Source organism: Halichoerus grypus, chromosome 5, assembly GCF_964656455.1.
Source record: "Halichoerus grypus chromosome 5, mHalGry1.hap1.1, whole genome shotgun sequence".
NCBI lineage: Eukaryota > Metazoa > Chordata > Mammalia > Carnivora > Phocidae > Halichoerus > Halichoerus grypus.
In genome coordinates this window covers 53,943,718-53,959,236 of record NC_135716.1, presented here as the reverse complement: position 1 = coordinate 53,959,236, position 15,519 = coordinate 53,943,718, and the positions used below count along the sequence as shown (strand labels likewise).

Below are 15,519 nucleotides of genomic sequence, written 5' to 3'. Positions count from 1 at the left end.
CCTTCCTCTCTTACCCCCCCCCCCCCCCATCCATTCTGTTTAGCCCTTGGGCAGCTGAGGAAATTTGTGTCGCTGGACAAGAAGAAAATTTCCTGGCCTTACAGGAGACTTTGTAACCAGGGATCCAAGCTGGTTAATTTCTGTGTTGCTGTAGACTATCTAGGCCAAAGTGGTTTTTTATTATTCTCTCCATCTTCCTCTTCCAAACTCTACTATTCCTTTTTGCCATGACACAGTTGACAAAAAGTACTTTAAAAAATGATACTAAATACTATGGCAGAAATACATAATAAACATATTTCCCCCTATACCTCTCATTATCATCAGCTAAAAATCCTAGAAATTATATATAAAATAAACAGAAAATTATTAAAAGTGGAAAAAAAAAGGCAGACCAGCTCGAAATTTCAGAACCTGAGGAATGGCATGATGGGGAGTTTCCTGAGTTTCCTTTTTGCTGTATAGATCCGGAACTGAGTGCTGGGGAGGCCAGCAACCCATCAACGCTAAGGACTAAGGGAAGAGAAGAGGCAAAAAACATTTTTTTAAACCATAATTGCATTGTTCCAACCAAAGACCACACAAAAATTTGTGGCCCTACTTCAACTTATACCAGCAAAGACTGAGTGGGGAGCCTAGACTTCTACCCTTACCCTGTGGAACAAGACACTGCCCTTGCCAGGTTGGTGCCAAAAAATACCAAGTAGGAGGCTGGATTTTCATTCCTACCTGGCAGTAATGAGTTCCCCTGATTCCATTGTCAGTGGAGATCCTGGACTTCCATTCCCACATGGTAGTAATGAGACATCGTTCTCTTTACTTCCTGGGTTAACGTCAGAGGAAACCTTGAAACTAGTCAGGGTTTCACCAACGTCCAATGATTATGCAGTCACATGATACAACATCAGTGAAGGTAACATAGGGAGGAGTAGCAAGACACCCTACTTCTCCTACCTCCATGGTGGTAGCAGTGGGTGATGTAACACACAGTGCTCATTATATCAAGTGTCCTCCTTAATGCCCATCACCCCATTACCCCATCCCCTCACTGACCTCCCCTCCAGCCACCCTGCTATCAGGTTTGTTTCCCATAGTTAAGAGTCTGTTACAGTTTGCCTCTTTCTCTGTTTTTATCTTACCTTATTTTTTCTTCCCTTCCCTTATGTTCATCCATTTTGTTTCTTAAATTCCACATGTGAGTGAAATCATATGGTATTTGTCTTTCTCTGACTGACTTATTTCACTTAGCATAATACCTTCTAGTGCCTTCCACGTCATTGCAAATGGCAAGATTTCATTCTTTTTTTATGGCCGAGTAATATTCCATTGTATATATATAACACATCTTTTTTATCCATTCATCTGTTGATGGATATCTGGGCTCTACCCATAGTTTGGCTATTGTAGACATTGCTGTTATAAATATTGGGGTGCATGTGCCCCTTTGAATCACTGTTTTTGTATCTGTTGGATAAATACCTAGAAGTACAATTGCTGGTTCATAGGATAGTTCTATTTTTAACTTTTTGAGGAACCTCCATACTGTTTTCCAGAGTGATGCACCAGCTTGCATTCCCACCAACAGTGTAAGAGGGTTCCCCTTTCTCTGCATCTTCACCAATATCTCTTGTTTCCTGACTTGTTAATTTTAGCTATTCTGACTGGTATGAGGTGGTATCTTGTTGTGGTTTTGATTTGTATTTCCCTGCTGCTGAGTGATGTTGAGCATTTTTTCATATGTCCGTTAGCCATTTGTATGTCTTCTTTGGAGAAATGTCTGTTCATATCTTCTGCCCATTTCTTGACTGGATTCTTTGTTTTTTGGGTGTTGAGTTTGATAAGTTCTTTATAGATTTTGGATAATAGCCCTTTTTCTGATATGTCATTTGTGAACGTCTTCTTCCATTCTGCCATTCCATAGGTTATCTTTTAGTTTTATTGATTGTTTCCTTTACTGTGCAAAAGCTTTTTATCCTGATGAGGTCCCAATAGTTCATTTTTGCTTTTGTTTCCCTTGCCTTTGGAGATGTGTCTCGCAAAGAAGTTGCTGCAGTCCTCTAGGATTTTGATGGATTCATGTCTCACATTTAGGTCTTTCATCCATTTTGAGTTTATCTTTGTGTATGGTGTAAGAAAGTGGTCTAGTTTCATTCTTTTGCATGTGGCTGTCCAATTTTCCCAACACCATTTGTTGAAGAGACTTCTTTTTAACATTGGATATTCTTTCCTGCTTTGTTGAAGATTAGTTGACCATAGAATTGAGGGTCCATTTCTGGGTTCTCTATTCTGTTCCATTTATCCATGGACACATACATGTGTCTGTTTTTTGCCAGTACCATACTGTCTTGATGATCCCAGCTTTTTAATACAGCTTGAAGTCCAGAATTGTGATGCCTCCCGCTTTGGTTTTCTTTTTCAACAGTCCTTTGGCTATTTGGGGTCTTTTCTGGTTCCATACAAATTTTAGGTTTGTTTGTTCCAGCTCTGTGAAAAAACTTGATGGTATTCTGATGATTGCATTGAATGTGTAGATTGCTCTATGTAGCATAGACGTTTTAACAATACTTGTTCTTCCAATCCATGAGCATGGAACGTTTTTGCATTTCTTTGTGACTTCCTCAGTTTCTTTTATGAGTGCCCTATCATTTTTGGAGTACAGATATTTTATCTCTTTGGGTAGGTTTATTCCTAGGTATCTTACGGTTTTTGGTGCCGTTGTAAATGGGATTGATTCCTTGATTTCTCTTTCTGCTGCTTCATTGTTAGTGTATATAAATGCAACTGACTTTTGTGCATTGATTTTATATCCTGCCACTTTGCTGAATTCCTGTAGGAGTTCTAGCAATTTTTTGGTGGAGTCTTTGGGTTTTTTACATAGAGTATCATGTCATTTGCAAAGAGTGAAAGTTTGACTTCTTTCTTGCTGACTTGGATGCCTTTTACTTCTTTTTGTTGTCCGATTGCTGAGGCTAGGACTTCCAGTACTATGTTGAACAATAGTGGTGAGAATGGACATCCCTGTCGTGTTCCTGACCTTAGGGGAAAAGCTCTCAGTTTTTCCCCCAGTGAAAATGATATTCTCTATGGGATTTTCATATATGACCTTTATGATGTTGAGGTATGTTACCTCTCTTCCTACATGGTGGAAGGTTTTTATCAAGAAAGGATGCTGAATTTTGTCAAATGCTTTTATTACATCTATTGAGAAGATCATATTATTCTTATCCTTTCTTTTGTTAATGTGGGGCATCACATTGATTGATTTGTGGATATTGAATCACCCTTACACCCCAGGAATAAAACCCACTTGGTCGTGGTGAATACTTCTTTTGATGTACAGTTTGATCCTATTAGCTAGTATCTTGGTGAGAAATTTTGCATCCATGTTCATCAGGGATATTGGTCTGTAAATTTCCTTTTTGGTGGGGTCTTTGTCTGGTTTTGGGATCAAGGTAATGTTGGTCTTATAGAAAGAGTTTGGAAGTTTTCCTTCCATTTCTATTTTTTGGAACAGTTTCAGAAGAATAGGTATTAATTCTTCTTTATAAGTTTGGTAGAATTCCCCTGGGAAGCCATCTGTTCTGTACTGTTGTTTGTTGGGAGATTTTTGATTACTGATTCAATTTCTTTGCTGGTTATGGGTCTGTTCAGGTTTTCTATTTCCTCCTGCTTCAGTTTTGGTAGTTCATATGTTTCTAGGAATGTATCCATTTCTTCCAGATTGTGCAATTTGTTGGCATATAATTGCTCATAATATTCTCTTATAATTGTATTTCTTCAGTGCTGGTTGTGATCTCTCTTCTCTCATTCATGATTTTATTTATTTGGGTCCTTTCTCTTTTCTTTTTGATAAATTTGGCTAGGTGTTTATCAATCTTATTAATTTTTTCAAAGAACCAGCTCCTAGTTTCATTGATGTGTTCTATTGTTTTGTGTTTTTTTTTTGGATTTCTATATCATTGATTTCTGCTCTAATCTTTATTATTTCTCTTCTGATGGATGTAGGCTTTATTTGGTGTTCTTTTTCCAGTTCCTTTAGATGTAAGGTTACGTTGTGTATTTGAGACTTTTCTTGTTTCTTGAGGAAGGCCTTTATTGCTATATACTTCCCTCTTAGGACTGCCTTTGCTGCATCCCAAAGGTTTTGAGCTATCATGTTTTCATTTTCATTTGCTTCTATGTATTTTTCAATTCTTCTTTAATTTCCTGGTTGACCCTTTCATTCTTTAATAGGATGTTCTTTAACCTCTATGTATTTTTGGTCCTTCCAAAGTTGTGGTTGACTTCAAGTTTTATAGTATTGTGCTCGGAAATAAGCATGGTAAGACCTCAATCTTTTTGTACTGGTTGAGACCTGATTTGTGACCCAGTATGTGATTTATTCTGCAGAATATTCCATGTGCACTCAAGCAGAATGTGTACTCTGCTGCTTTAGGTTGAAATGCTCTGAATATATCTGTTAAGTCCATGTGGTCCTGTGTGTCATTCAAAGCCCTTGTTTCCTTGTTTATCTTCTGTTTAGATCATCTGACCATTGCTCTGAGTGGGGAGTTAAAGTAGCCTATTATTATTGTTTTATTATCAATGAGTTTCTTTAATTTTGTTATGAATTGTTTTATATAATTAGCTGGTCCCAAGTTAGGTGCATAAATATTTACAATTGTTAGATCTTTTTGTTGGATAGTCCTCTTTATTATGATATAGTGTCCTTCTTCATCTCTTATTACAGTCTTTGGTATAAAATCTAGTTTGTCTGATATAAGGATGGCTACTCTAGCTTTCTTTTGATGTCTATTAGCATGATAAATCTTTCTCCACTCCCTCACTTTCAATCTGGAGGTGTTGTTGGGTCTAAAATGAGTCTCTTGTAAGTAGCGTATTGATGGGTCTTTTTTTTTTTATCCATTCTGATACCCTACGTCTTTTTATTGGAGTATTTAGTCCATTTACATTCAGAGTATTATTGAAAGATATGAATTTAGTGCCATTGTATTACCTGTAAAGTCACTGTTCCTGTAGATTATCTCTGTTCCTTTCTGGTCTTTGTTACTTTTGTGCTATTCTCTCTGCTCAAAGGATCCCCTTTAATATTTTTTTTCAGGGCTGGTCTAGTGTTTCCAAATTCCTTCAGGTTTTATTCGTCCTGGAAACTCTTTATCTCTCTTTCTGTTCTGAATGACAGACTTGCTGGATAAAGTATTCTTGGCTGCATACTTTTCCCATTTGCACATTGAATATGTCATGCCAGTCCTTTCTGGCCTACCAGGTCTCTGTCATAGGTCGGCTGCCAGCCTTATGTGTCTATCCTTGTAGGTTAAGGACCTCTTGTCCTGCATGCTTTCAGGATTTTCTCTTTATTTTTGTAACTTAAAAGCTTCACTATAATATGTTGAGGTGTTGATCTATTTTGGTTGATTTTGAGGGGGTTTCTCTGTGCCTCCTGGATTTGAGTGCCGGTTTCCCTCCCCAGATAAGGGAAGTTTTAAACTATAATTTGTTCAAATAAACCTTCTGCCCTTTTCTCCTGCTTCTAATCTTCTGGGACTCCTATAATATGGATATTATTTTGCTTTATGGAATTGCTGAGTTCCCTCAGTCTATCTTTGTGATCTAATAGGTTTTTTCCCCTCTTATTTTCAGTTTCCTTATTTTCCATCACTTTATCTTCTACAGCACTGATTCACTCTTCTGACTCATTCATCCTCATTTTTATGACGTTTACTTGGGGACCTTATCTCAGTTGTAGCATTTTTAATTTTGGCCTGACCAGACTTTAGTTCTTTTATCTCTTCAGTAAGGGATTCTCTAATGTCTTCTATGCTTTTTTCAAGCCCAGCTAATAGTCTTATAATTGTTTTAAATTCTAGTTCAGACATTTTACTTATATCTGCATTGATTTAATCTCTGGCCATCATTTCTGCTTATTCTTTCTTTTGGAGTGAATCCCTCTGTCTTGTTATTTTGGAGAAAAAAAATACAAAGAAAGAAAAAATAAAAAAAGAAATAATAAGAAAAAAATGAAAATGAAAAAATAATATAAGATAAAATAAAATACATATTGGAAGTTAGATCCTAGGTGTGCTTTGGTCTGTTTGTTATGAGAAGGTTATTAGAAAAGAAGTAGAAAGAAAGAAAAGAAAAAGAAGAGAGAGACAAAATTAAAAATTAAAAAAAAAAAGTACAATAAGAAATTTAAAAATGCTCTTTCTGGGCGCCTGGGTAGCTCAGATGGTTAAACGTCTGCCTTCGGCTCAGGTCATGATCCCAGTATCCTGGGATCGAGTCCCCCATCGGGCTCCCTGCTCAGCGGGGAGCCTGCTTTTCCCTCCCCCTCTCTCTCTCTGTCTCTTATGAATAAATAAATAAAATCTTTAAAAAAGGCTCTTTCTGTATCCAACAAAACAAAGCAACAAGAAAAAAAAACAGACAAAAGCAAACAAAAACAAAAAGAAACAAATAACAAACAAAAAAAGAACCCCAGAGGAGGCTAGATCCCGTTTCTCCTAAAGTTGAAGCTTTACAGCACTCTATAATAAGCTGACTTGTTGTGGGTGAGGGGTTTGTGCTGGTCTTCTCTGGGAAGGACCTGCTGTTATGTTTCTCAGGTGGAATTGCCCTAGTGGAGATGCACCTGCAGGGAGGCAGTGGGGCAGGGCTTGGTGTAGAGGCTCTGTTCTCCACTCAGCACTGTTTAGCTCATGGAGGTGGATCAAGCTGTTGTGTATGGGGAGAAAATGGCGTTGCCTTGTTCTTTCATCTCTGGAGTGGGAAATGCATGCCACCCCCCTCTTTAGTGAGCCCTCACAAACGAGTAAAAAATGACCCCTCCCGTGTCCCTGGTTTCTGTCAGCTACCCATCTTCATCCTATGTTATAGCTGTCCCTCTGCCAAATGGCGTATCATTCCTGTGTTTTATCTCAGACAGAGCAGTGTTTCAAAACCCCATACTTCAGGGATCGCTGAGGAGCAGACCCGCACCGATCCTCTGGGGGAGGGAGTTTCCCTGCATGGTGGCTGGTGCTGGCTTGTGGCAGAAGGCAGTGGCGCCAATATACTGCGGTTCAGAGTTGACGGTAAATTGCAACACAGAGCCGTTGCCACCGCGGTGTGCAGCCCTTAGGAACATCCCTGTTCCGGACTGGTGGGCGGGACTGTTGGATGGTGCCCTCAGGGTCCTTTGTCTGCAAGGAGGCTGGAACACGTCTTCTAAACGCATTCAAACTCTCAAGCTGTGGCCAGTGCTGGGTTGCCACAGAAGACAGTGGCGCAAATGTGCAGTGGTTCCGAATTTATGGTAAATCGCAGGACTCAGTGGCTTCCCTCAAAGCTGGGTTTGCAGCCCTCAGCCAGCCTTTGTTCCTACGTTCGTGGGCGGGACCTTTCAATGGCACCCACAGGGTCCTTTGCCTACCGAGGGGCCGTGTGGCCTTTCCCCAGTGCACTCCAAGCAGAACAGCTTCTCCGCATGTGACCTTGGGGATCCTCAGGCTGCCCACTGCTGGGGCTAGGTTCTGCACCCCCACTGGGGCACCACTCAGTTCCCTAGGCGAGAACCTGACTGTGGTGCTAACCTCTGATACCTCAGAATTCGCTACACTGCCCACAGAAAACTGGCGGTAATGTAACTCTCTCCTGCCCTCCCCACTTCCCTCAATGATTTTGAGCAATAGCTTTCTTGTGCAGTCTTCTGCGAGTTTTCATTCTTCTCTCTCTCTCTCCACGCTTTTTCTCTCTCTCCTCTTCTCTCACTACTCCCTCTTCAGTCAGGGCTCCCTCCCTTGGGGAGCGCCCACTGCTCTTTTCTCCCATGGAGAAATTCTCTTTAGTTCCTACCCTCCACGGGTGGTTTTTCTGGCTTAAAGATGTGCAGCTTTGGTCTCTGAGACTTCTGATCAATCTTGTGGGTGTTCAGAATGATCCATCTTTATCTAGGTGTGATCCAGTGAGGAGGCAGGCTTAGGGTCGCCCTATTCTTCCTCCATCTTACCTAGAGTTTTCTTAATTGTACTTGTCAGTTGAAGTAAAAATTATAATATCATCTGATGTGGTTTGCAATATATATATAAGAAATATTTAAGACACTTTTAAATGGTGGAGGGCATAAGGATGTAAACGGAAATAAGTTTTCTAAATTTACTCATACTGGTAAAATGTCAATGCTGATAAGACCGTGAGGAAATAGCTGGCAAGGATGTGAAGAAACCGAATCTCTCATGTATTGCTTATGGGAATGTAAAATGGTGCAGCCACTTGGGAAAATAGTTTAGTCGTTTCTTGTAAAATCATACATATACTTATCAAATGACCCCATAATCCACTCCTGGATATTTATCCCAAAGAAATTAAAACATATCCACATAAAAAACTCATACCCAAATGTTCATAGTTCCTTTATTTGTAACAGGTAAAAAACTGGAAACAATCTAGATATCCTTCAATGAGCAGGTGATATGATGAGCAATGGGTGTTATACTGAATTAATGAATCATTGAACATTATATTAAAAACTAATGATGTACTGGGCGCCTGGGTGGCTCAGTTGTAGAGCGACTGCCTTCGGCTTGAGTCATGGTCCTGGAGTCTCGGGATCGAGTCCCGCATCGGTCTCCCTGCTCAGCGGGGAGTCTGCTTCTCCCTCTGACCCTCTCTCCTCTCATGCTCTCTCTCACTCTCTCTCTCTTAAATAAAAATCTTAAAAAAAAAAAAAAAGACTCTCCCTCTCCCTTTAAAAAAAAAAAAAAACTAATGATGTACTATACCTTAGCTAATTGAAGTTAAATTAAAAAAATGGTTAAATAAGCCATGGTAACTATGGTACATCCATACCAAGGAATATTATGCAATACTAAAAAGGAACAAACTATTAATATATGCAGCAGCTTAGATCTCAAGGGCATTATGGTAAATGAAAAAAAAATCCAACCTTAAAAAAAAAATCACATACTATATGATTATATTTATATAGCACTCTCAAAATGATAAAATTATAAAGGTGGAGAACAAACTAGTGGTTTCTAGGGACTAAGGAAGGAAAAATAAGGAAATAGGAGTGACCATGAAATGGTAAAATGAGGGAGATCTTTGTGGTGATGAAACAGTTATACATTTTGATTATAGTGGTTATACAAACTTTCACAAGTGAAAAAATAGCATATGGTTACATACAGATTGTACTAGTGTCAGTTTCCTGGGTTTGATGTTGTGTGACAACTATTGAGGGAAAACTCGGTGAGGATGGAAGGATGCATGGGACTCCCTGTACTATCTGCAACTTCTTGCGGATCTGAAATTATTTTAAAATAAAAAGTTAGAAAATAAACTTAAAAAAGAAACAAAATAAGTAAAAATGTCATGATCTTCTGTTGGAAGATCATATATTATATTTTGGGCATAAAATGAGTAGTTAAAACCAAAATAACACTATGTCTAGTCACCTTCTTTCTTTCCACTAACACTCTATTATATGCTGCACGTGGTGGCAGTGATGAGAATACAAGAGAGAATAAACTGAATCCTTGTCCCAGGTAATGCAAATTGGAGAAGATGACACAGAGGAGTAAATAAGCAGGTGGAACGCCAAGTAGGAGCCTCAGGATAACTACAAAATACCATGTCTATCTTAGAGTCTTTCTCTTACAAACTCATCTCAATTTATTAAAAAAACAAGAAACCATCTCTCTCAGTGTTGAAAGCAACTCTAAATCTCTCTTCCCTTAATTATGTTAACCTCTACTGAGTTGTTTTTATGTGCCGGGTGGTATACTCAATATCTCACATATATCACCTCATTCAATTTTTGCACATTTATAAGGGAAGTACTATTACTGAGGTACAGAAGAGGAAAGAAATTCTCTGAGTGGTTGCAGTCACCCCGTTGGGATGTTTTAAAATCTGGATTTGAAACCAGGTGGTCTGACTCCTAAAAACATGTTCTTAATCGCTGTCCTAAATTTCATGGTGTGTTGGGGATATCATTCCTTATCTCATCTGTGTGTGAGGGCACATGGCTTTGAATCTCACTTGGTCACCTCAGGCTTTACATTTTGTGATAGTTAACAAGGGTACATTTATTATACAACTATCTCTAACTGGAGGGTGCTTCAGCTGTCATCTATTTAAATCCCTTTTGTCTACCCTATTAAAGGAGAACATTTAGTCAGTCAATATAGCTATGCTATTCTTTTCGATGTCACTTTAAAGAGTTAGACTTATTATAGAGGAGGAACGTGGCAACTGAGTACCCCACTGTCATGAATCACTCAGGGTCAGAATCAGACTGCACTGGATACCAACTGGTATCTCTCAATTTAGGGCAGTGCAGTCTACAATTGCTATTTTGGCTTATAGTCCAAACTGAGAAAGCAAATTGTACTGATCCTATTCCATGTTGTACAATATCAAACATGACTGAGCCCTTCTCTCTGCTCTTACCTGTTTATTTTTCTCCCAACAGAGTCATTATGAAGAACAGGTTTGCATCCTTGGGCTGAGGAAGAACAATACTGGACTATTTCTGTTGGATTCATGATCTCCCTACAGAAATTCAGCGTTTCTAGTCTTGCTCCTATATCACTCTGTGTTCCTTTTCTAGTCTTCCTTCCCAAATTTCCTCTCTTGAGTGGGAGAGAAGAATAGATGACAGACAAGAAGGGAGTCAGAGTGAGGAAGATGTATTATCTTACAAACAGAGGTACAGAGGTGAAACAAAAGGAGGAGATAAAGACGGGGAGAGGGAAGACACATCTTTGAGAGATCCTGAGCCATGGTGCTGCAACATAAATCTCTCCCATAAGTCAAATGTAGCAAAGGCATTTACACCTGTGAAGAATCTCACTTCTTTCTTAAAAGGAAAACGGGGAGCAAGAGCTCCTTGGAGAGGCATCATGGTCAGGAAGATGGGAACAATGACCCATGCTGCTCCTCTTATCTGCTTGTCAGTTTCACTCAGGCTTACAATGACTGCATAACTAATCTTGTTCAAGAAAACTATGTGCATTTCTAAAGTTGGGTAAGGGAAACACCCACAAATACTGAAATAATAGAAGCAAAGAAGAAAGGAAAGATGGGAAGGAAAGAAAGAGGAACAAGCCAATCATTAGTTAGAACACCTGTCTTCTACTATTAAAATATTGTTAAGTCAAGAAAATAATTTTATTGTCTTTAGAAATTTGAAAACAGAATAAACTCAGTGTCATGTTATGAATCAGGAATGAGAATGCTTTCTTATGCATTATCAATTTTCAGGAAAAAAAATCTGGGGCATACCAAACAAAAATTAGCTAGTTTTGTTTACTTTTGGAGGGAGTAATACTCATATTTAATTTATTCATCTTAAAAATCAGTCATTAGGACATTAACCAATTATGAAATAAAAAAATTAAAAACTTAATTTCCTTTTGCTTTTAAATTAATTGCAGTAACTCACAGTGGTTAAGTGTATGAGTTCTAGTTATACAGAGCTGAGCCTATTAGCTATGTGACCTATTGCCAGTTACTTCCCTTCCCTGTGCCTATGCTTTTCATCTATAAATTGAGAATAATGACAATACCTACCTCAAAGGACTTTTATGAGGATTAAATCACTATAGTGAATTTAGCACAGCAACTAAATACTGTAAACCCTCAACATGTGTTGGCATCATTATTACTATTTTAAAGGAAATACAGAAAGTTATATTATAGTCAACATAAATAAGGTCAACAGCCAAACCACCATAATGTAAAATCATTTAAAATCATAAAATCATTAAAAAAAAACACAAAATAATGAAAACTATTTCAGCATGACCAAAAATATTCTTTCTTTTCTTTTTTTTTTTTAGAGAGATTTATTTGTTTATTTTAGAGGGAGAGAGAGAGAGCATGTAAGAACGTGAGCACGAGTGGGGAGGAGGGGCAAAAAGAAGAGAGAAAGGATCTTAAGCGGACTCTGAGCTGAGCTCGGAGCCTGTCAATGGGCTCCATCTCACGACCCTGCGATCATGACCTGAACTGAACCAAGAGTTGGACACTCAACCAATTGAGCCACCCAGGTGCCCCAATATTATTTATTTCTAAATGTGAAAGTCTCAGGAACCTCAGAGGAGATTTAACGAAATCCTGATAAAGCCAAGTAGTGGACTTGGTTGCCCTCCATCATTGACCAAATAAAATGCTTCCTGAAATTTGCCAGATAAAAAATGAACCTGAGCTTGGCTTCATGCTAGGCAAGCTAAGTTAACTTAGAAATGAGTTTATAGAAAACAAATTCAATAATTGATAGATTCAATAATTTATAAGGCAACATGCCAGATCTTTGCAGGGATTTGCTTAATTTCCCACAGCTGAAGTTTTTGGAGAAGGGTTCTCAGAAAAGAAGACAAATTTGGTAAAACTGTGCATAAAGAATATATTTCAGTTTTGTTGGAGTTTTTTATTGTTATCATTTCAGATTCAGTCTAGTCTCACAGTTTGCTCATGGCTATGATATGTAGTCTAAGTTGTAATAATAGCAGACATGTGCTTCCTGTCTCCATCAGTTAGGATTCAACCAGAGAAGCAGAACCATTAGAAGATACATACAGAGAAAGTTATTGCAGTAAGTTAGCTTATGGGGCAAGTCTAGGCAATACCCATGCCTACTGGGCTAGCCACTAAGAGGAGCAGACTAGGATTCTTGGGTATATGCTGAAGCTATTGTCCCCAGGCAGAATTTCTTCTCTCAGGAAAACCTCAGCCCTGCTTTTAAAGCCTTTCAACGGATTGGATCAGGTCCAGCCAGATTATCTAGAATAATCTCCCTTACTTAAAGTCAGTTCATTATAGACTTTAATTACATCTACAAAATACCTCCACACCAATAGCTAGAATTATATTTGAATACTTGAGGCCTGAAGCCTAGTCAAGTTGACACATCAAAAACACCACCACATTGGGGCACCAGGGTGTTTCAGTTGGTTAAGCATCCAACTTTTTATTTTGGCTCAACTAATGATCTCAGGGTTGTGAGATTGAGCCCTGAATCGGGCTCCACACTGGGCATGGAGGCTGCTTAAGATTCTCTCTCTCTTCCTCTCTTTGCCCCTCCCCCCTCAAACAAAGTAAAAAACAAACAACAACAACAACAACAAAAATCACCACATCTATATGCATCTCCTTAACCTGTACTTAAAATCCAAATAAAGCCAATAAAAAGTCATACTTCCACCTAACAAGATACAACTATTTTACTTAATAATGAAAAGATATTTAACCTTTTTTTTCCTCAGAGGATACAAAGTCCTTGGGTGATAGTCACTCTTATCCCTTGATATCCTGTAACTTACTGTTGTATAAAGTTAACTAATAGTAACACATATCATGTTGGATGGTGAGTTAATAAGAGAAAGAAGAAACAAAAATGTTCGGTTAATATATAGGCAAACTAATTAAATAAAATAAGGAATACTTATAACTGTTACAGTCCTTCTTTCTGCAGCTGGTCTGATGATTATAGTTAGTATTTATAACTCCTTTTTCCCACTATCCATTCCATAGTTCCTTTGCCCTCAGCAAGCATCTCAGTTGGTCATGGTTATTTGTCTGGTGGAGTGACCTAAACTTTCATGTCTAAAGTTTGAGGCCATTAGCAGACCTACCTGAAATGCATTGTAGTTTTTCATTTAATCACAGGACATGGAAGTAGATAAAGGTATCCTAAGGGATCTCCTGTATTCAAGACGTCCCCTTCCTTAGCTCCAGGTAGCAATCCAATTTCTCCCTTGATGATTAGGATCAATAACCCCAGTCAGTAGGGTAACCCCTTCCTTGCCTGTTGAGGGAGAATCACGAGGAGCCCAAAGTAGATGGTTAACAGTCCCAACATTCACTATATGTTATTATGTCTCCTGATTGAAATATTTCTCTTTGGAACTAAGATTTCTAGACCATCAGAGCTTATAGTTGAGGGGACAAGGAAGCAAAAATTTTGATGGTAGATAAAAGTGGAGTTACTCTCATTTCTATCTCTTAATTTCTGGACTCATGACTCTGGGTATGGGAGAGACAGCACCATATATTGGTCACTAGTTCAGAGCATACACACCCTCCTGGAGAATGTTGCCCCAGCCTTGCAAGATACTGCTATCAAGCTGGCACTGTATCCAAATCTTCATAACACCATTCCATCATTCCGTCAGGCCAACTGCTTAAGATGATGGGGAACACATCAGGGCTAGTGAATTCAATGAACATGAGCCCATTGCCACATTTAACTGTAGTGCAGTAAGTTGTTTGACCAAAAGCAATGCTGTGTGGAATGCCATGATAGTGGATAAGACATTCTATAAGCCCACAGATGACAGTTTGGTACTGCATGCAGAGAAGGCAAATCTATGCTCAGGGTAAGTGTCTATTTCAGTAAGAGTAAAGCACCTTCCATGATGGAAGCAGTCCACTGTAATCAACCTGCTATCAGGTAAATCATTGATCATCTTGGGGAATGGTTCCATGCTGGGGATACAGCATTGGCCTCTGCTGCAGGCAGATTGGGCACTCAGTACTGGAGGTAGCCAGGCTGATCCTGGTAAATGGAAGCCCATGTTGGTGAGCCCATGCATAATCTCCATTCCTGCCACCATAGCCACTTTGTTTATGGGGCCACTGGGCACTGATAGGAATAGCTGGAGAAAAAGGTAACTGGTATCCATGCAGTGGTCCATCCTATATGCTTGATTATTAAAATCTTTCTCTGCTAAGGTCATCTTTTGGTGAGTATTCACATGGGACACAAATATCTTCACCTATTTTGCCCATTCATAGAGGTCCATCCACATGCCTCTTCCCTAGACCTCCTTGTTACTTTCTCCAATTATGTTCCTTCCAAGTCCTGCTGGCCTCAGCCCATTAAATTATATAGATTCATACTGCTAAACATTTTCCTTTCCAAGAAAATGAACAACCAGGTGAACTATTCCAGTTCCGTTCACTGAGAAGATTTTCCTTTAACAGTGTCTTTCAGGAATGTACCTGAGAAGTTGTGAAGCTGCACCATCATATTGGCCAAGAGTTAATAAAGCTCAATTTGTTTGGTCTATGTGAATGGATTAGAAAAGATTGACTCAAATTAATCCAAACAATGCCCTACAAGTACATTTACTCCCTATATCTTATGCAGAAGTCTTCATTAGCCCTTCCCAAACCTGACAGCTCATTGGCCTCTCCCTCCTTCTATATTTTCTCACATGATCATCAGCACCAAAATTCCATTTGGTTATCAAATCCAGAAACTCAGGGATAATTTTTAAGCTTGCCTTCTCCTTTAACCATCTCATCCTGCAAACTCCACCCCATGTACCTCATTTGAACAATTACCATTTTATACCTTAAATTTGTCCCCAAATACTTCTGCTGACTGTAACTATTTCATCAATTTAGTTTAGGATCTCACTGCTTCCCCCCCCAGAACTATTGTAATGTCCTTCTAATTGGTGTCCCATCTTAGTTTTGCTTTTAGCTAATCTATCATCCAATGGCTGTCAAAGTGGTCTTAAGTTACATATA

General features: G+C 38.9%; 1 long non-coding RNA gene across 8 annotated transcripts in view; it reads left to right on the top strand.

Annotated features, from left to right (window-relative positions):
• Positions 1 to 15,519, top strand: part of LOC144381846 (uncharacterized) — a 367,900-nt gene that overhangs the window by 139,388 nt on the left and 212,993 nt on the right. For 6 of the 8 annotated variants that reach the window (XR_013447830.1, XR_013447826.1, XR_013447828.1 and 3 more), the window contains one exon: positions 10,454 to 11,203. The exons of 1 other annotated variant lie outside the window; for it this stretch is intronic. This is a non-coding gene — a long non-coding RNA (uncharacterized LOC144381846). Of the gene's footprint in view, positions 1 to 10,453; positions 11,204 to 15,519 lie in introns of those variants that run through there. One more of the 8 variants, XR_013447825.1, reaches the window with a different exon arrangement.